The 22,433-nt window shown below is 41.2% G+C and overlaps 1 pseudogene; it reads right to left on the reverse strand.

The window, feature by feature from the left end:
- Positions 1–17,245, reverse strand: part of LOC122705063 — a 41,295-nt pseudogene extending 24,050 nt beyond the window's left edge.
- Positions 17,246–22,433: the final 5,188 nt, after the last annotated feature.

Here is a 22,433-nt window from a genome sequence, read left to right on the forward strand (position 1 = left end):
CCACTAACAACCTTCAGCTATGATTTGTCTTTCCAGATTTGTCTGCTGGAGAGTGGAAAATGGATGAAATGCTTGTGAAAATGTTGTGAAACACTGTGAAAATGTTGAAGTTTCCCATCTAGGTGGCAATTTTTTTTTTCAATTATAAATCACTATCCTAGCATCCTGATTGCAGACTGATTTCCCAAGCCTGACTGTTTACAGTGAGAAAATAGACTGGTCAGTTTGACAAGTCTTTCAGTCAACAGGAAAGTGAGATCTCTCGTGGGAAAGGAACGAGTTGTCACTGTGATTTTACGCATCAGTCTCATATCTTGGTTCACATGAATGCATCGTGAAAAATGATACGGTGGCTGAAGATTGCATTCTGATACCGCAATCTACAAGCTAGGTCCTGTACCTTGGGATATCACTGAGGGTTTTCTATGGCTGCAGTAACAATTTACCACAAACTCAGTGGATTAAACAGACACAGATTTATTCTACAGCTCTAGAGATCAGAAGTCCAAAAATCAGTTTCATTGGGCCAACTCCAAGGTGTTGTCAGAGTCATGCTCTCGCCAGAGGCTGGAGGGAAGACCATTTCCTCACCCTTTCCAGCTCCTAGGGCTGCATTCTAGGCATGGTTGATTCTTGGTCCCTTCCTCCATTTTCAAAGCTAGCAGTGAGCATCCTGATTCAGTGGTCACCTTGTCTTATTTTCCTGGGTCAAATTTCTCTCTGCCTCTCTCTTATAAGGACACTTGTGATGGCATTTAGATCCTAACCAGATGGTCTAACATTAATCTCTTCATCTGAAGATCTTTAATTCAATAACATCTGTCAATCTCTTTTGTCATATAAGGTAAGATACACAGGTTCCTGGTATTAGGACCTGGACATATTTGGGAACCATTATTCAACCTACCACACCATCTTTGGAGGACATGTCAAGAAGTGAATACATACCCATTTCTGTATTTGTTGGGAGGATACTTCAACATTTTCTTTGAACTTCAACAACCATTATGTATCAGTGAGGAATGCATCAGAACACAGGATTCACCACAGATGGTTCCAGTCAGTGGGGGTGGGCACGATTAAGAGAACAAAGAATGAATGTGAGGCACTGAGGGATTAGCAGCAAGGGGAGACTTTCACCTGGTTTCTCCAGGTCGACAGGCACAGAGAAAAAACATTCCTGGGGCCCAGGGAGACTAGGAACCATGAGGAGGGTCCACTTGGTAAGAGGACTGGTCATGACGAGATAAAACACAAAACTGCTCCCAGAGGCCTGGTGCAAAGGCAGGGAGAGCGTGAGAAACACCTGGACGCAGCTTTTAACTGCTAGTAGCTCCCGCTGGCCAGTCCCAACCCGAACTCCCTGACAGGGGAGCCCAGAGGGGGAGCAAACACAGAGGTGCGTGTCTGCGGCACAGAACACGCCAGAAAAAGGTAGAAAACTAACAAATGCCTGGGAGGTATGGAGGAAGCATACCAGCACACATATTATCCCCACATTACCTATAAAACAATGAGTTTCAGAAAAACGTAGAATTCAGCTAAAGTAACATGACAAGTGGTTGACCTAAAACTTGAACCTATGTCTGTCTGAGACGTGAAAATCCTTTTTTTATTTCCCTCACAGCTTGCTGCTTTATGGCCTTTGGAGTTTAAGTTTGCCTCATTTTATATTTCTGCCTCTGAATTGCCTAACAGCAGTCAAGCACTAAATAATATTTCTGATTTTCATAACCATTCAATATACAAAATTATATTATCTTCTCATTTATAATCTCAAATTGGTTTGAATCTACCCCCCACTGTGTCTCGCCCCCAGCATTATTTCTCTAGCTCGGAGCGAAAAAAAATTTTGTTTTTTTTTTATTGTGTTCAATTATTCATCCTTATAGCAAACTCTGAATCAAGAATAATTAAATTCTGCATTTCCCACCCCCAATCCTATGTTCCAAATAATTTTATTCCATGATAGACTTCTGTTTCTAAGGGTATCTCTGCTTGCTCACCAATGTCTACACAGAGATAATTAATTTTGAAGCAGAGTTTACTAATAGGCCCATTATACTCTTAGCCCGTGCCTGATTTCCAGATTTTACATTTCTCCAGAGAGATTATTTTAACCAGCAACTCTCTCCCATTTCTTCCAGGCAAAGCTAATGCACTCAGAATGACCTCCTCCCCAGCCCGACCATCTTCATGTCTGAACTGAATCCAGTTCTTATCCACTCACTGACTCACTCTCCCTACCCTACATGGGCATCCCTGGCTCTCCACTCCTTTCCCATATATCCCAACTCACCACCATTCTAAAAAATCTGCATTGAGTGGCACTGTGTCCGCTGCTTTGCAAATTACAGCTGGGCTGGAAATCCTATGCGCTGCTCACAAACCACCTTTCCCGTTGCTCCTCTCCGGACACCGCCCTGTGGCCGGAAACTCTCCCAGAAAAGAAGGGGAGAGGAACAATCAATAGTGTCCCTAAAAGGAGATGCCACTGGCAGCCCAACGCAGGGAGGCGCTGGCCGTTGAGTAAGATGCCGCCCTGAGCCTGACTGATCTGCCTGTCCCTGCTGCACGCAGACCAGCCGCCTACTTCCCCTCTACCGGCTGTCTCACTCCGCTCACAAGAACCAGGAGCGCCTGGAGAGAAAATGGTGCCGGGGTCTGCAGAGGGCTTAAAGGTGACTGTTCTCTCTCCTCGAATTGCGCTGTACTTAGCTGCTCAGCCCGTCACAGCTGGCGCGCTTCCGCGTGGTTCATCGCAGAAGCGTGCCGGCTGCAAAGGACCGCGCACAACTGTGGCCTGAGGAGCTTCCCCAGGCCCGAGGCCAGGGGCGGCGGCCAAGAGGAGCTACCCCACCTCCAAGGAGCGGCGGCTGCGTGGGCACAGGAGGGCCGAGAGGAGCTACTCCACCTTCAAGGTCAGGAGGGGCGGCTGTGAGAAGATACCGCTCGTCCAAGGAAAGGAGCAGCGGCTGCGCTTTGCTGGAGCAGCCGTGACGAGATACCCCACGTCCAAGGTAAGGGAAACCCAAGTAAGACGGTAGGTGTTGCGAGAGGGCATCAGAGGGCAGACACACTAAAACCATAATCACAGAAGCGCAACCAATCTGATCACACGGACCACAGCCTTGTCTAACTCAATGAAACTAAGCCATGCCGTGTGGGGTCACCCAAGACGGTTGGGTCATGGTGGAGAGGTCTGACAGAATGTGGTCCCCTGGAGAAGGGAATGGCAAACCACTTCAGTATTGCCTTGAGAACCCCATGAACAGTATGAGAAGGCAAAATAATAGGATACTGAAAGAGGAACTCCCCAGGTCAGTAGGTGCCCAATATGCTACTGGAGATCAGTGGAGAAATAACTCCAGGAAGAATGAAGGGATGGAGCCAAGGCAAAAACAATACCCAGTTGTGGATGGGACTGGTGGTAGAAGGTCCAATGTTGTAAAGAGCAATATTGCATAGGAACCTGGAATGTTAGGTCTATGAATCAAGGCAAATTGGAAGTGGTCAAACAGGAGATGGCAACAGTGAATGTCAACATTCTAGGAATCAGCGAACTAAAATGGACTAGAATGGGTGAATTCAACTCAGATGACCATTATATCTACTACTGTGGGCAGGAATCCCTTAGAAGAAATGGAGTAGCCATCATGGTCAACAAAAGAGTCTGAAATGCAGTACTTGGATGCAATCTCAAAAATGACAGAATGATCTCTGTTCATTTCCAAGGCAAACCATTCAATATCACGGTAATCCAAGCCTATGCCCCAACCAGTAACGCTGAAGAAGATGAAGTTGAACGGTTCTATGAAGACCTACAAGACCTTTCAGAACTAACACCCCCAAAAAGACATCCTTTTCATTATAGGGGACTGGAATGCAAAAGTAGGAAGTCAAGAAACACTGGAGTAACAGGCAAATTTGGCCTTGGAGTACGGAATGAAGCAGGGCAAAGGTTAATAGAGTTTTGCCAAGAGAACTCACTACATAGCAAACACCCTCTTCCAACAACACAAGAGAAGACTCTACACATGGAAATCACCAGATGGTCAACACTGAAATCAGACTGAGTATATTCTTTGCAGCCAAAGATGGAGAAGCTCTATACAGTCAGCAAAAACAAGACCGGGAGCTGACGGTGGCTTGATCATGAACTCTTTATTGCCATATTCAGACTTAAATTGAAGAGAGTAGGGAAAACCACTAGAGCATTCAGGTATGACCTAAATCAAATCCGTTATGATTATACAGTGGAAGTGAGAAATAGATTTCAGGGATGAGAGCTGATAAACAGACTGCCTGATGAACGATGTACGGGGGTTCGTGACATTGTACAGGAGACAGGGATCAAGACCATCCCCATGGAAAAGAAATGCAAAAAGGCAAAATGGTTCTCTGAGGAGGCCTTACAAATAGCTGTGAAAAGAAGAGAAGTGAAAAACAACAGAGAAAAAGAAAGATATTCCCATTTGAATGCAGAGTTCCAAAGAATAGCAAGGAGAGATAAGAAAGCCTTCCTCAGCGATCAATGCAAAGAAGTAGAGGAAAACAACAAAATGGGAAAGACTAGAGATCTCTTCAAGAAAATTACAGATACCAAGGGAACATTTCATACAAAGATGGATTCAATAAAGGACAGAAATGGTATCGACCTAACAGAAGCAGAAGATGTTAAGAGGTGGCAAGAATACACAGAAAAACTGTATCAAAAAGATCCTCACGACCCAGATAATCATGATGGTGTGATCACTCACCTAGAGCCAGACATCCTGGAATGTGAAGTCAGGTGGGCCTTAGAAAGCATCACTATGAACAAAGCTACTGGATGTGATGGAATTGCAGTTGAGCTATTTCAAATCCTGAAAGATGATGCTGTGAAAGTGCTGCACTCAATATGCCAGCAAATTTGGAAAACTCAGCAGTGGCCACAGGACTGGAAAAGGTCAGTTTTCATTCCAATCCCTAAGAAAGGCAATCCCAAGGAATGCTCAAACTACCGCACAATTGCATTCATCTCACATGCTAGTAAAGTAATGCTCAAAATTCTCCAAGCCAGGCTTCAGCAATACATGAACCGAGAACTTCCAGATGTTCAAGCTGGTTTTAGAAAAGGCAGAGGAACCAGAGATCAAATTGCTAACATCCACTGGATCACTGAAAAAGCATGAGAGTTACGGAAAAGCATCTATTTCTGCTTTATTGACTATGCCAAAGCCTTTGACTGTGTGGATCCCAATAAACTGTGGAAAATTCTGAAAGAGATGGGAACACCAGGCCACCTGACCACCTCTTGAGAAACCATATGCAGGTCAGGAAGCAACAGTTAGAACTGGACATAGGCCAACAGACTGGTTCCAAATAGGAAAAGGAGTACGTCAAGGCTGTATGTTGTCACCCTGCTTTTTTTTTTTTTTTTCCGATTTTTTTCCCTTTATTTATTTATTTTTTCAGTGGGTTTTGTCATACATTGATATGAATCAGCCATAGATTTACATGTATTCCCCATCCCGATCCCCCCCTCCCACCTCCCTCTCCACCCGATTCCTCTGGGTCTTCCCAGTGCACCAGGCCCGAGCACTTGTCTCATGCATCCCACCTGGGCTGGTGATCTGTTTCACCATAGATAATATACATGCTGTTCTTTAGAAACATCCCACCCTCACCTTCTCCCACAGAGTTCAAAAGTCTGTTCTGTACATCTGTGTCTCTTTTTCTGTTTTGCATATAGGGTTGTCGTTACCATCTTTCTAAATTCCATATATATGTGTTAGTATGCTGTAATGTTCTTTATCTTTCTGGCTTACTTCACTCTGTATAATGGGCTCCAGTTTCATCCATCTCATTAGAACTGGTTCAAATGAATTCTTTTTAATGGCTGAGTAATATTCCATGGTGTATATGTACCACAGCTTCCTTATCCATTCATCTGCTGATGGGCATCTAGGTTGCTTCCATGTCCTGGCTATTATAAACAGTGCTGCAATGAACATTGGGGTGCACGTGTCTCTTTCAGATCTGGTTTCCTCAGTGTGTATGCCCAGAAGTGGGATTGCTGGGTCATATGGCAGTTCTATTTCCAGTTTTTTAAGAAATCTCCACACTGTTTTCCATAACGGCTGTACTAGTTTGCATTCCCACCAACAGTGTAAGAGGGTTCCCTTTTCTCCACACCCTCTCCAGCATTTATTGCTTGTAGACTTTTGGATAGCAGCCATCCTGACTGGCGTGTAATGGTACCTCATTGTGGTTTTGATTTGCATTTCTCTGATAATGAGTGATGTTGAGCATCTTTCCATGTGTTTGTTAGCCATCTGTATGTCTTCTTTGGAGAAATGTCTGTTTAGTTCTTTGGCCCATTTTTTGATTGGGTCATTTATTTTTCTGGAATTTAGCTTCAAGAGTTGCTTGTATATTTTTGAGATTAATCCTTTGTCTGTTTCTTCATTTGCTATTATTTTCTCCCAATCTGACGGCTGTCTTTTCACCTTACTTATAGTTTCCTTTGTTGTGCAAAAGCTTTTAAGTTTCACTAGGTCCCATTTGTTTATTTTTGCTTTTATTTCCAATATTCTGGGAGGTGGATCATAGAGGATCTTGCTGTGGTTTATGTCAGAGAGTGTTTTGCCTATGTTCTCCTCTAGGAGTTTTATAGTTTCTGGTCTTACATTTAGATCTTTAATCCATTTTGAGTTTATTTTTGTGTATGGTGTTAGAAAGTGTTCTAGTTTCATTCTTTTACAAGTGGTTGACCAGCTTTCCCAGCGCCACTTGTTAAAGAGGTTGTCTTTTTTCCATTGTATATCCTTTCCTCCTTTGTCAAAGATAAGGTGTCCATAGGTTCGTGGATTTATCTCTGGGCTTTCTATTCTGTTCCATTGATCTACATTTCTGTCTTTGTGCCAGTACCATACTGTCTTGATGACCGTGGCTTTGTAATATAGTCTGAAGTCAGGCACGTTGATTCCTCCAGTTCCATTCTTCTTTCTCAAGATTACTTTGGCTATTCGAGGTTTTTTGTACTTCCATACAAATTGTGAAATTATTTGTTCTAGTTCTGTGAAGAATACCATTGGTAGCTTGATAGGGATTGCATTGAATCTATAGATTGCTTTGTCACCCTGCTTATTTAACTTATATGCAGAGTACATCATGAGAAACGCTGGGCTGGAAGAAGCACAAGCTGGAATCAAGATTGCTGGGAGAAATATCAGTAACCTCAGATATGCAGATGACACCACCGTTATGGCAGAAAGTGAAGAGGAACTGAAAAGCCTCTTGATGAAAGTGAAAGAGGAGAGTGAAAAAGTTGGCTTAAAGTTTTACATTCAGAAAACTAAGATCACGGCATCTGGTCCCTTCACTTCATGGGAAATACATGGGGAAACAGTGGAAGGAGTGTCAGACTTTATTTTTTGGGGCTCCAAAATCACTGCAGATGGTGATTGCAACCATGAAATTAAAAGATGCTTACTCCTTGGAAGGAGAGTTATGGCCAACATAGATGGCATATTAAAAAGCAGAGACATTACTTTGCCAACAAATGTCCATCTGTTCAAGGTTTTTCCAGTGGTCATGTACGGATGTGAGAGTAGGATTGTGAAGAAAGCTGAGCACCGAAAAATTGAACTAGTCGCTCAATTCAGTTCAGTCACTCAGTCGTGTCCGACTGTTTGCGTCCCCATGAATCACAGCACGCCAGGCCTCCCTGTCCACCACCAACTCCGGGAGTCTACCCAAACTCATGTCCATAGAGTCGGTGATGCCATCCAACCATCTCATCCTCCACTGTCCCCTTCTCCTCCTGCCCTCAATCTTTTCCAGTATCAATTGTGTCCAACTCTTTGTGACCCCATGGACTGTAGTCCACCAGGCTCCTCTGTCCATGGGATCCTCCAGGCAAGAATACTGGAGTGTGTAGCCTTTCCCTCTTCCAGGGGATCTTCCCAACCCAGGAATCGAACCCAGGTCTCCTACACTGCAGGTGGACTCTTTACCATCTGAGCCACTAGGGAAGCCCTCTCCTTGAATTAGGATTCTGTCATCAATTAGGAGAGATTTCATAGAAATGGCAATTGAAAATGAAAGATCCCCATTAGGTCACACCAACTGAGATCCACTGTGACTTTCCCCATTATAGAGAGCTGGCTCCAAATATTCTGTTTGTGCAACTTGACCCAGTTCAGCTTCCAACCGTCCTGATGCTCTCTTGACACCTTGGACATGTAAGTGAGGTGAAAGTATTACTGACTCACATTCATTCGACTCTTAACGACACCATGGACTATATCCCACCAGGCTCCTTTGTCCATGGGATTCTCCAGGCAAGAATACTGGAGGGGGGTGCCATTGCCTTCTCCAGGGGATCTTCTCAACACAGAGATTGAATACAGGTCTGCCTCCAAGAAATTGCGGGCAGATTCTTTACTGCCTGAGCCACCAGGAACACCCCCCTGGACTTGTGGGTCACAGTTAAACGAGGTTCACAGTACATTTATACAACCAAATCCTGGAACCCAAGGCTGATTGTAGGTCTGCTGAATTTACTCAAGACCTCTCTAAAATTGGAAACTTCCAAAATAATCCCATTTTCTGAGGCTCTCGGTGTATATTAAATATATACATAGGCATGTAATACCTAATACGTACAGAATGGGTGCATGCATAATTAGCAAAACAAAGTTTACAAAGTGGTACCAAGTTGTGAAAGCTTACAATGTTCAAATAGGCTATATATTTTTACTTTAGCTATATACTGTAAATCCACATATATAGAATACTTATACTATAATTTATATACCATACAATACTGTATATTATACCAATCTGTACTACAACAGGGCAATATTATACTTATTATACGTCAGGCAATGAGATCAGCCACTGTAAGAGGGAAAGCTAATAGTTGTCATTTGCATCTTGCATAGCATACCCAAGAATTTTATATACCATTAAACTTCCCTAAAATTCTAATGAATATCATTAGCCTCATTTTGCATGAGCTAAATTCAAGCTTAGTCAAGGAACTTGCCCTCCTTCGCACCACTAGTGAATAGCAGAGCTGGGATTGGAACCATTTGCTTTGTTCTCTGACAGAAACACAAAGTAGGATAGCTGTGGTCCCTGCCATCCAGTAATTTATGATTATATTGTGGAAATAAGACATCCACAGGTAAGAGGTCACAAGATAATACAAAACTACATAGGAAGTACCCTGAGTGACAAAAATGACTAATTCCAAGAATAACTGCATAAATAATAAGTACTTGGAATTCAGCAGAGAGCTTGCTTGTTTTCTATTGCTTGTAGCCATTTTCCCTGCAATCCTCCTGCATATTTCCTCTTCTTCCTAGGTATTCATGGCAATCACAATCCTTTGGGCAATTAGTCTCCTTCATCATCTTGTCAGTTATTGAAGTTTATCATATACTTGACCTCTGACAGTTCCTAAAAACTCAATACTTCCAACCGGCCATGACTATATTTTCTTTCGATTCACTGAACTCTTTCTAATAGTCTTTTATCTTTCTAGAACTGTGCTACTTTACCAAGCAAAGGAAGTATACCAGTTCAAATGAAACCAGGAGTCATCTGAAATAACCCCAACCCCACTGGCCAAGTTCTACTTCTCCTTTTTCTACATCACGAGTTGGGTATCTCATCACAGATATTTAGATATTTCTCAGGGACAGCAGAGCTCAGACAGTGCAAGCTACTTGCCCATCAGTGCCAGAGATTCATGTCATGGTGGGAAGGTGATAGCTTTAGTGGAGGAGTCGCTGAAATCTGGCAAGAAACTACATTTTAAAAATTTAGGGAACTCTTCAGTTATTTAAATTATGAGTATTTTCAAAAATATTTCAGTTAGCAGCTTGCATCCTTCTAGAAGAATGTCCAGCTCCTACACAGGTTAGCCCTGCAACGCAGGAGATACAGAGTAGCTGTGCTGGGTGCTCAATAGTGCCTGACTCTGTAATCCCACGGATTGTAGCCCTGCCAGGCTCCTCTACCCATGGAATTTTCCAGGCAAGAATACTGGAACGAGCTGCCATTTCCTTCTCCAGGAATTAAACCAGCATCTCCTTCACTGCCCGTGGCTTCTTTACCACCAGCGCCACCTGGGAAGGCCTGGTCGCAGCAGCCGTCCTACCAGTCTTAAAAAGAAAGAAGGAAAGGAAGGAAGGAGGCATGGGAGGAAGGGAGAAAAAAATGTATAATAACAAAAACTGACCTATTTTAATCCTTCTGTCTTTCAAAAGAGGGTTTCAGCATTTTATATTACATATATATGTAAACTAAATTTACATTGTATTTACATTGCTCTCCAATGTAAACATGAACAGGTGGCTCAGTGGTAAAGGTTCTCTCTGCAATGCAGGAGCCCCAGGAGACGTAGGTTCGATCACTTGGTCAGGAAGATCCCCTGGAGGAGGAAATGGAAACCCACTCTAGTATTCTTGCCTAGAGAATCCCATGCGATCCCATGGGTCGCTAAGAGTCGGACGCGAGTGAAGCGACTGAGGATGCATGCAGCTCTGAGTTTCCTAGTAGCCAAAGGAAAGGGGAGACAGTTCCATTATTTCATGATCAAAGAGTCAACATCTTCATCAATGGCTAACATTTTGCTGCTTCTATATTATAAGGCACTTACCATGTAAAAGATTCTCTACAAACATCGTCTAATTTCATCATCATAATAGCCATCACTAACTAATATAGTATTTAGTCTGTGTCAGTCACTGTTTTAAAGACTTCACATATATTAACCAATTTAATTTTCACAGTAAATTTGGATATAGATACTATTACTATCCCTCTTTTAGAGATGAGGAAATCAAAGTATAGAGGGTTAGTGATTTGCCCAAGGCCACATGACTAGTAAGTACTAGTGCTTGTGTGCATGCTAAGTCACTCTGGTCTTGTCCAACTCTTTGCAACCCCACGTACTCTAGCCGGCCAGGCTCCTCTGTCCATGGGATTCTCCAGGCAAGAATACTGGAGTGGGTTGCCATCCCCTCCTCCAGGGGATCTTCCCAACCCAGGGATCCAACCTGCGGCTCTTACATGTCCTGCATTGCAGGTGGGTTCTTTACCATGATCGCCACCTGGAAAGCCCAGTAAGTACTAGTACTGGGACTCAAACTTCAGCCTGGCTTCAGGATTCAAACTCTTAACCACGAGACTCTACTGGACCTCAATTAATTCTCTATAGTGGCATACTAAGAAAGAATGGGATAACGTTATTGAGCCACAGTCACTAAGATAAGAATTTCTAGACTCAGGCGTTCAGATCAAATACTAACCAGTTCCAAAGCCTACATCTATTCCATGTGTGTGAGTGAAAGTCGCTCAGTTGTGTCCAACTCTTGTGACCACAGGGACTATACAGTCCATGGAATTCTCCAGGCCAGAATACTGGAGTGGGTAGTCTTTCCTTTCTCCAGGGGTTCTTTACAACCCAGGGATTGAACTCAGGTCTCCTGCATTGCAGGTGGATTCTTTACCAGCTGAGCCACAAGAGAAGCCCACATCTATTCCATAGTGATCCATATAAAATGGTATCCCATGGGTCTCCATACAAAGGACATTCAAGAATTTAGAGCTGTAAATTTAGATATACAGGAGTTCTTGTATTGACTCGTGATAAACATTCAATCTAGGTCTGAACTTCCTAGTAGCCAAAGCAATGGGGAAAAGAGTACAAAGGTTTATACTGTCATTACTTAATGATAAAAGAACCAAAACCTTCATGAATCACCAACTTTTTTGCTGCTTATATATTATATTAAAAAATTTAACTCACTAAAGATATTTCTATACAAGGTTAAACTAAAGGGGCCCAGGAATGGTACTAATACTTTCTGATGGTCTAGTTCAATTCTAAGAATTTACTTAGTCTTGAAGAAATAATTGAAAAGAAAATCTCTTATAAGCACTTGAAGGAACATTTTTTCTCTTAATGTTTTGGTAAAAGCTGGGTATCAGTTGTAGAATGAAGACTCACATGCTGAAGCTATCCAAGAAAACAGAGACAGTATTCCACAAGAGCCTACTAGGAGAGTTGAGGATTCTGAACTAAAGTCCCAACAGGCTATCAGAATACAGATTTGAGGTGATGCAGAAGGAAATCAAATTAATTAGAACAAATAGGTACTTTGGGCATAGATATTTGCTACTCACCAAAAATCCATGTATTACCCTCATAGATCCAAGTTTCTCACAGTTAAGCGAGGCCATAAGAAAAGTTCTGGCCAAACAGGCCATGAGGGGTGACGTGTATCACATCTAGACCAGAACACAAAAAACCAATGTATGTTTTCTCCCCTAACTTTGGTAATGCTGAGTTCTCATGTTCATATGATAAAACTACAAACTGTCAGAACATCTCTTCAGCCTGAGGTTTGAACAGCTAAAAACCTATGGCTAATAGCATATTTAATGATGAAAGACGGAATGCTTTCCCCGAGATTGGGGTCGGACAGAACCCACGGAAGAGGGAATGGCAACCCACTCCGGTATTCTTGCCTAGAGAATTTCATGGATAGAGGAGCCTGTCTGGCTATAGTCCTTGGGGTTGCAAACAGTTGGGTATGACTGAGCGACTAACATAACAGCACCAAACTGCACTGGACATGAAGAACAAGACAGAAATTAACCTTTTCAAAAAAATATTTACTTATTTTTTGGTTGTGCTGGGTCTTAGTTGTGGCATGCAGGTTCTTTAGTGGCATGTGGGATTTAGTCCCCTGACGAGGGATCAAACTCAGGCCCCCTGAATTGGGATCACAGTGTCTCAGTCACTGAACCACCAAGGAAGTCCCCAAAATTAACCTCTGTGGTTGTCATTGCTAGGTCACTGATGTTTCAAGGTTAATTTGTTTTTGCAGCAAAGTCTATTCTATCCCAACTAACACAGCATTTCAGTACTTCCCAGTAGAGACTGCATCTAAAAGACTCAAATTGTCCTGGAATTTCCAACAAATATATACTTTACAAAGTTTAGTGTAAAGAGATACTTAACTTTCTCTCAATTTTATTTCTACATAGGATATTACATTCATAAAATGGAACACTGTTTTCAAAATGAACCAATTTGTTTTTTAACTCTGGGCTTTTATTTATTGCTCTTTGCTACTTGTCCTTCAGTCATGTTTTATTCTGTGTATTGAACATCTGCACCTGTGATAAACTTTTCTTTAAAATCAAGTGGCTGGGCTTTTCTCCCCCTGAATCTAGTCATTTGTTTTTCTGCCATTTTAAAAGTGTTAAAAATCTCAGTTCCAATCTACAGCTTGTCATAACATTAACTAACTCCACAGGCATGCCTTTGGAGTAGGTACAGTTAAAATATTCAATAATAGCCTGCATAATTATACCCTTGGGGACTGTCCCATATCTCAACCACCAGGTGGCAATTTCATCACATTATATGTACCATTAGGTAAGCAATGGCCTAAATGGCGTGAAAGATGATTTTTTCCTCTGCAAGCCTGTGCTGTAAGGACAGGCAGAGAGACACCAGAACAGAGCTCACGAGTGCAGGTGAAGAGACAGAAGCCCTCCACTGTCTGGAAGGTGAGAAGTCCTTGCTTTCTGCACGTTTGTGGTTGTAACAAGTATACTGCGAGGTGTCCCAGACTCTATGCACCAAAGAAATAACTCAGCAGTCAGCTGAGACGACAGAAGAAGAGTAAGCTTAGGGTACCTACAGGTGTTCTCTGTCACTCTAACACTAGAAGTCAGGTCATTTCTTGGGAAACCATAGCCCTAGAATAAACCTTCTCCCTTAACTAAAACTTCCAATTTGAAGTTCGGTATTGTCACTGTTTTTCTACACTTAATGAATGCCCTCTCATTGACCCTCAGATTTTAGTGGAACCTGAATCCCCTGGAGAGCTGGATTCTACCCAAAGTTTCCATTCGGTACGTACAGAATCAGGCCTGATAATTTACATTGCTAATGAGACCCCAGGTTATGCTAATGCAGCTTATTCAGGAAACGTACTTTAAGAGCTACGGCCCTACTATGTGCCAAGTCCTGGGATAAGTCCTGGAGATACCACAGTGAAGACACCATAGTTGTTGCCTGACAGAATCCCTTTTTAATTGTAAGACAGTATTTCAACTTTCTGAGGTTCACTTTTCTTATCTGTAAATGAGGATAATACTGTCTATACCACAGGTTTTCTGTAAGGTTAGATAAAATATAATATATGCAAAGGTTTGGTCCAGTAGCTAAAAAATAGAAAGCTCTCATTATATGGTAGCTCGTAAGAACTGAGCATCCTTATGAGGAAGCAGGCAACTATAATCCACTATGAGAAGGGCTAGGGTCTACTCCAACTGGAGCTGAAGTAATCACTCATCAGGAAGCCCTTTCTAGCAATCCCTTTTCCCCTTCCTACCAAAGGCAGAAAAAGGAAAGGAATTAGCATCTGTTAGTAGTTTTGTTATTCAGAATTCTTTCAGATACAAATGATAAAACAAATCAACATACACAAGGATACACAAAAACAAAATAAAAAAAAATTAGCTCATGGAACTGAGAAGTCCAGAGGTGAAAATGATTTAAGGCCCTACTAGATCCATGTGTTCCCTTGAGATACTGAGACCGGTCTATCTCTCGCTGTCTCTTTCTTTCCGTCTTTTCTCCCCTATTGCTGCATCATTTGGTCCTGCTTTTTTCCATACTGTCTTAATTTTTATAGAGGCTCTCTCTACAAAATGAGCTTGATGACCATGAATGAAGCCTGCCTGGATCAGGTGGCCATCTGCAACGGGTTGAATGGTGACTCCTAGAAGATACATATACTCAGAACCTGTGAGTGTGAACTTATTCAGAAAAGAATCTTTGCAGATGTAATTAAGTTATCGATCTCTACCTGAGATCACCTTGGATCAACCGGGTGGGTTTCAATTCCAATGACATGTGTTCTTATGAGATACAAAAGGGAAGAAGACATGGAGGAGAAGTTGATGCGGAGATGGAAGCAGAAATTAGAGTGATATGTTTACAAGCTAAGGAGCACCATATTGTCAGAACCACCAGAAGCTAGGAGAAAGGCATAGAACAGATTCTCCTTCAGATCCTCCAGAAAGAACTAACCTTGCTAACACCTTGATTTTGAATTTCCAGCCTTCAAAAACCTAGGTGTATCTGCCTGTCTTGACTCTTTGATAAGGCAATGGAATAGCTCCTGTGGGCTTCCAGGTCTGGCAGGGAGCAGTGTTCAGAATAATAAACCCACTTTTAATACAATTACTTGAATCCAACTTAGCATTATCTCCCTTAGTGATATCCCAAGCCCCAGGAAGGATGTTAAAATAACTGGCTTTTCTCGAGGACTTTTATTTTGATCAGGTCCTGGGTAAGTTGCCTGGGGTCCAGCACCCTTCCTGGAGCAGCCCTGGATTCTAAGTGCATGTTCTTTTTACAACATCATAACACCACAAGTGAAACATAGCATCCTACTTTATTTCTTTTTCTTAAATTAAAAAATTTTTCTTTTTATTGAACATTTAGCCACACTGTGCAGCACATGGGCTCTTAGGTCCCCAGTCAGGGATTGAACTTGCACCCCCTGTTCTATTTTCTCTTTCTTTCAAGCCATTCTGATGCTGGTACTTGCTTTTATACATAAACAATAACATTTTATTTCAGTATCAAATCATTGGAAAATTCTGAAGAAGTTTTAATCACCAAAATGTTACTATGCCACTAATACCCATAACTAAAGTAGGAACACTATAGGTAGCTATGACCAATTTGGTGCATACAAAAGCAATGATGATTATGTTCATTTCTGCCACCAGAATGGATAACAACTGCAAGAATTCAGATGTTATAATGTGAAAAACTGTGCATCTGAGTCAACAAAACATAATATATACAAGTACATTTATAGTAGCACTGTCTATAGTAACAAAAACTTGAAAGGGAAAAAGAATCCTAAATATCCTTCCACAATGGGCAAGTTAATAAATTAGTCAACCTTCACACAATGGAATACTTTGCTTCCTTCAGAGGATAAGATGACATTATGTGAACTGATATGGAAGTGTGTCCACAGAATACTGTATAAAGCAAAAATTTAAAGAATAAAAAAGCCAGAAGAAAACTGGTAAAAAGACAGAAAGAAAGGCTATAGAATCAAGCAACCTAAGTGCAGATGCAGACCACGTCTTAAATTTGCGATGCTGGGCAAGTTATTTAACCTCCTATGTTCAGTTTCTCATTTGCAAAATGAGGAAAACAACAGTAACAATGGGAAAGCTGTTATGAGAATTAAAGGATTAGCCTATTTAAAGTGCTTAGAACTGGTCCTGGTACATGATACTTATTATTACACATGGTTGTAAAATAAAATTAAATAGATGATACATACTCATTTCAAACTAGGGATGTGTCTTCCTATCACAATGGGAAACAGTAAAGGCAGCTTCAAAATGACTGAAGAGATTTAAGCCAAGATAATGTTTCAATGCTTCCAGTGAACTGGATTGAACAGGTTCACTTATTATCTTTCCTCTCTCATGAAATTCAGCAAAGAATGTGACTTGACCTCTTGGCACCTGTGCAGGATATTTTCCATTCTTCCATCAGATAGACTCTCCACCCTAATAGGGATCTGAGTTGAGTTAGCAGGCTCCCTTGAACCTCTGGCTTCCGATTTGGTTGAACCATCTTAAGGAGATTATAAAGCAGGAAGAATGTATGACCAGGTTTTCATCTCCTGGCTTGCATTTTCCCTTGTTGGACTGAATCCCAAAGGACACAAATATCAGATGCCCTCACCACAGCTACTCTTTTCAAATGTGATACTCTTTTCTTTTCAGACCATGAACACTAGTCCTGGGATACTTTACTATTTTTTTATTGGCTTCCCTGCCCACACCTTATAAATGGTCTACTTATAAATCCTTCTTCACTCATCCATTTTGAGTGTGCCATCTATTTTCTTCCAGGACCCAAAGTAAGACAGCACTCCAAGGGAAGTGCCCTCTCATTATTCACTCTTCCTAATTAAATTCTACAATGAAAAGATTACTCTTAAGTAGAATTACTTAAATTCCAGCTCAACCAGCTCAAATGAAGCAACTACAAAGTCAAAATGGACTTTCTTAGATTCATCAATTAGAAAACAGGCAATGAAACAGCTACTCTCCTTTTCACAGCAGGGTGTCCATGGTTTCATAATATTGCCAGAAATACCGAATTTTTGACGCTCCGTTTGCCAATCATGTACGCCAGTCATGGCGTTGGCCAATCACATAAACAATAACAGAATGAAAATACCAGTGCCACATTATGTTTAGCTATCAATCCAGCATGCACTCCCAGTGTAGGACTTATTGGTAAAGGCTATATTATCCTTCATTTAAAAAATAAATAAAAATTTTAAAAGGCTATATTGAAGTTCAATACTATAAATTTTTGAACCACTTAAATAAAAAATGATTATTCTAAGGACAAAGAGAGCATGGACTAATGCCTTTATAATATGTAATATCCCCCACTAGTAAATGGTGGACCCATGCAAATCATATGATCAAATTAACTCCCTTTCCCTTGAAAAAAAAAGAGAAGAGAGCTTAAAACACTGATATTTGAAGTACAGGGAAGAATGGCATAGTTTGTTGTTGTTTAGTCACTAAGTCATCTCTGACTCTTTGCAACCCCAGGGACTGTAGCCTTCCAGGCTCCTTTGTCTTTGGAATTTCCCAGGCAAGAATACTGTTGCCATTTCCTTCTCCAGGGGCATCCTCCTGACCCAGGGACTGAACACACATCTCCTGCACTGGTAGGATGATGATTTACCACTTAGTCACCTGGGAAGCTCCAGAACAGAATACTAGGAACACCAGTATATCATACTGTGGAATAATTATCACTCATAGTCACCTGGGAAGCTCCAGAACAAAATACTATGAACACCAGTATATCATACTGTGGAATAATTATCACTCACTGAACTCTGGTGTGAAGAGGGAATTGGATATCTTCTACTGCACTTTTTCATGTTCAGAAAACCAACATTTGGTAATATTTCAATTCATTATTTTCAGAAAAGAGTTGGAGCCAAACAACTCTGAGAAACAATGGACCTAGCAGAGGAACATCAGGTTATCTTCCCTATATATTTCCAGTTCTCACAGGCTCCAGAAATGCCATTTCCTGTCTCTTGGCACCTCCAGAACTAAGGGATTGCAGTGGCTCAATTACAAATTGGCACTTACCACAGCTGACTGTGGCTCAGATCATGAACTCCTTATTGCAAAATTCAGACTTAAACTAAAGAAAGGAGGGAAAACCACTACCATTCAGGTATGACCTAAATCAAATCCTTTACAATTATACAGTGGAAGGGACAAATAGATTCAAAAAATTAGATCTGATAGAGCACCTGAAGAACTGAGGATGGAGGTTCATAACACTGTATAGATGGCAGTGATAAAGATATCCCCATCAAAAAGAAATGCAAAAAGGCAAAATGGTTATCTGAGAATAAAAATAGCTGAGAAAAGAAGAGAAGTGAAAGGCAAAGGAGAAAAGGAAAGATAAACCCATCTGAACGCAGAGTTCTAAAGAATAGTAAGGAAAGATAAGAAAGCCTTCCTCAGTGATCAGTGCAAAGAAATAGAGGAAAACAATAGAATGGGAAAGACTAGAGAGCTCATCAAGAAAATTAATGATACCAGGGGAACATTTCATGTAAAGATGGGCACAATAAAGGATAGAAATGGTATGGACCTAACAGAAGCAGAAGATATTAAGAAGAGGTGGCAAGAATACACAGAAGAAGTATACAAAAAAGATCTTCATGACCCAGATAACCATGATGGTGTGATCACTCACCTAGAGCCAGACATCCTGGAATGTGAAGTCAAGTGGACCCTAAGAAGCATCACTACAACAAAGCTAGTGGAGGTGATGGAATTCCAGGTAAGCAATGTCACTTCCTAAAAGATGATGCTATGAAAGTGATGCACTCAATATGCCAGCAAATTTGGAAAACTCAGCAGAGGCCACAGGACTGGAAAAGGTCAGTTTTCATTCCAATCCCAAAGAAAGGAAATGACAAAGAATGTTCAAACTCCCACAAAATTTGCACTCATCTCACACGCTAGCAAAGTAATGCTCAAAATTCTCCAAGCTAGGCTTCAATAGTACATGAATGGAGAACTTCCAGATGTTCAAGCTGGATTTAGAAAAGGCAGAGGAACCAGAGATCAAATTACCAAGATCTATTGGATCATATGAAAAGCAAGAGAATTCCAGAAAAACATCTATTTCTGCTTTATTGACTATGCTAAAGCCTTTGACTCTGTGAATCAAAACAAATTGTGGAAAATTCTTAAAGAAATGGGAATACCAGACCACCTTACCTGCCTCTTGAGAAATCTGTGTGCAGGTCAAGAAGCAACAGTTAGAACCAGACATGGAACAACGGACTGGTTCCAAATTGGGAAAGGAGTATCAAGGCTGTATATTGTCACCCTGCTTATTTAACTTATATGCAGAGTACATCATGAGAAATGCCGGGCTGGATGAAGCTCAAGCTGGCATCAGGATTGCCAGGAGAAATATCGATAACCTCAGATATGCAGATGACACCACCCTTATCACAGAAACCAAAGAAGAACTAAAAAGCCTCTTGATGAAAGTGAAAGAGGAGAGTGAAAAAGTTGGCTTAAAACTCAACATTCAAAAAACTAAGATCATGCATCCAATCCCATCAGTTCATGGCAAATAGATGGGGAAACAATGGAAACAGTGACAGACTTTACTTTCTTGTGCTCCAAAATCACTGTAGCTGGTGGCTGCAGCCATGAAATTAAAAGATGCTTGCTCCTTGGAAGAAAAGCTATGACCAACCTAGACAACCTATTAGAAAGAAGAGACATTACTTTACCAAGAAAGGTCTATCTAGTCAAAGCTATGGTTTTTCCAGTTGTCATATGGATGTAAGTGTTAGACCATAAAGAAAACTGAGCACTGAAGAATTGATGCTTTTGAGCTGTGGTGTTGGAGAAGACTCAAGAGTCCCTTGGACAGCAAGGAGATCCAACCAGTCCTTCCTAAAGGAAATCAGTTCTGAATATTCATTGGAAGGACTGATGCTGAAGCTGAACGTCCAATACTTTGGCCACCTGATAGGAAGAACTGACTCATTGGAAAAGACCCTGATGCTAGTAAAGAAAACTGAAGGCAAGAGAAGTGAGTGACAGAGGATGAGATGGTTGGATGACATCACTGACTCGAGAGACATGAATTTGAGCAAGCTCTGAGAGTTAGTGTTGGACAGTGAAGCCTGGCATGCTGTATTCCATGAGGTCACAAAGGGTCAGACACTACTGAGCAACTGAACTGCACTGATCTAGCACTTAGCAGGCACCTCTACAAGGATTAAGCCATGTACTATTGCAGCTGCTGAATTTCAACACCCCCAGAAAGGAGCTCAGAGAGGAAAGCAAAAATGAGGCACTCTGTACCCAGGGAAAAAACTGGCAGAACAGGTCTTCAGATAGTTAGATATTTTCAGGAACCAATTTTATGAGACCAAGTCTTGTATCTCCTCATATCTATAAAAGCACCAAAATCCTTCATGGTGATGACTGCTCATGACTAGCAGAATCATTCTCCAAAAAAAATATGTGCCTGATTGCATGTATTCCCTCCTCACCAAAATCACATGTATACTGACCTTCCTCTCTACTTCTTTGGAGCAGTTTCTTGGAGCTATTTGAGGCACTGTCTCCCAGGCAATAGTCCACACTTTGCCCCAACTAAAACAACTCAAAACTCTCACATTGTGCATTTTTTTAAGGCAACAGCTTCCTTCAGCTGCTGTCTCTGAGTACCTTACCATCCCCGTTTCATGCCCTGTACCATACCCACACCTCTATATGCAGGTTGTCATTAAATTCTCATCTAACCATCTGGGAAGAAACATTTGAAACCTGCAGAGGAGTTACAGTAGGAATTGCTCTTTTGAATTCCATCCCAGACCAAAAAAGATCAAGTTTTGAGATTTAATCAATATTTAGTAAGACCCCACTATACATCCTAGACACTCCATTCTGCTGGCAAATACACACAGGGAGAAGACACAGTGTCACCTTTATTTTACAGATATGGAAACTGAGGCATGGAAAAGGCATATGGCTTACCCACAGTCACTTACTGATAAATGGGTTTATCAGAATTGGAACCTCAAGTCTCTTAGTAAAAAGAGCAGAGAAGAAGACTAAAGATTAGGGGTCAACTTGAAGAGAAAGATGTTGAAATGTAAAGGTTTTGATCAATAAATCTCTCGTGATATAAACCCCGACTCCTGCTTCCTTTTAAGCACATGTAAGTAAAATATGGGTCACAGTCTATTTGCAGGGTTTCATTCCAGAATGAACCCATGAATATATGGCTTATTTCCCAGGGCAATGCCACATAGGGACTCACATTCAGGATACCTTAAAGTTACCAACATTACAAATACCAGGGTGCAAGTGTCTCTGCCCAGACAACAAAAGAGTTTTATCGAAAGTGAAAAAACTATAGGGAGAGAAATCTCAGAGGTTCTTGACAGCCTAAAAAAAGAGAATTAGATCAAAAAGGGCAAAGGTCATTGCTCAGCACAAAGTAAAATAACAACAATGATGATGACAGCTAACATTTATCGAATGCTTATTATTTTCCAGGCATTGTCATAAGTGCTTTGTGTTTGCTTCCTCATTAAATTTCACAACCATCATATGAGGTATACATTATTATTATCCCCATTTTGGATATAAGAAGTTGAGGCTCAGTGAGATTAATTAACTAGTTTAATTAGCACTTAGAAAAGAATATTTCATTTGATCTACATTTTCAGCCACATTTCATGAGAAGGAGTCTGTGTTTCATGCTGCCAAGACAATTGGATAGGGCTGGCAGTTCTAAACGACATTTTCTAAAAGACCTGCTGGGCTGGAAATAATTGAAGCCAGACCCTGCACCCTAGTTCTTTTTCTTAGCTGCATTTCATTTAGCTAGCTGGAGAACAATTATCTTAATCCCTGTCTTTTCTGCTCTAAAATGTCACATTAAAGAGTAACCATCCATCAGTTAGCCTTATGGCATTTAATTAGTAACTCTGTTTCATTCATGTGAAAGTCCTGAGAAAGTCTACTAACCTGGGGACAATTCTATGCTGAACTTGAAAGATGGTTGGGCTGTCTGTGCTAATGATCAAAGAACGAAGCCAGGTTAATAGGAGTTCATCCCCATTCTCCAATTCACATCGAAACTCAGCAACTCTGTGATAACCTTCCGACTGCTGAAAGCAGAACTGAGAGGGCCTCATTCAGCAGCTATGTAGCCATGATAATAAAATCCGTGGTTGCTACTAAAATTCTCGGGTCTAAAATGAAAGTCAACATGATATGTAAGAAAG

Source organism: Cervus elaphus, chromosome 12 (genome assembly GCF_910594005.1).
Source record: "Cervus elaphus chromosome 12, mCerEla1.1, whole genome shotgun sequence".
NCBI lineage: Eukaryota > Metazoa > Chordata > Mammalia > Artiodactyla > Cervidae > Cervus > Cervus elaphus.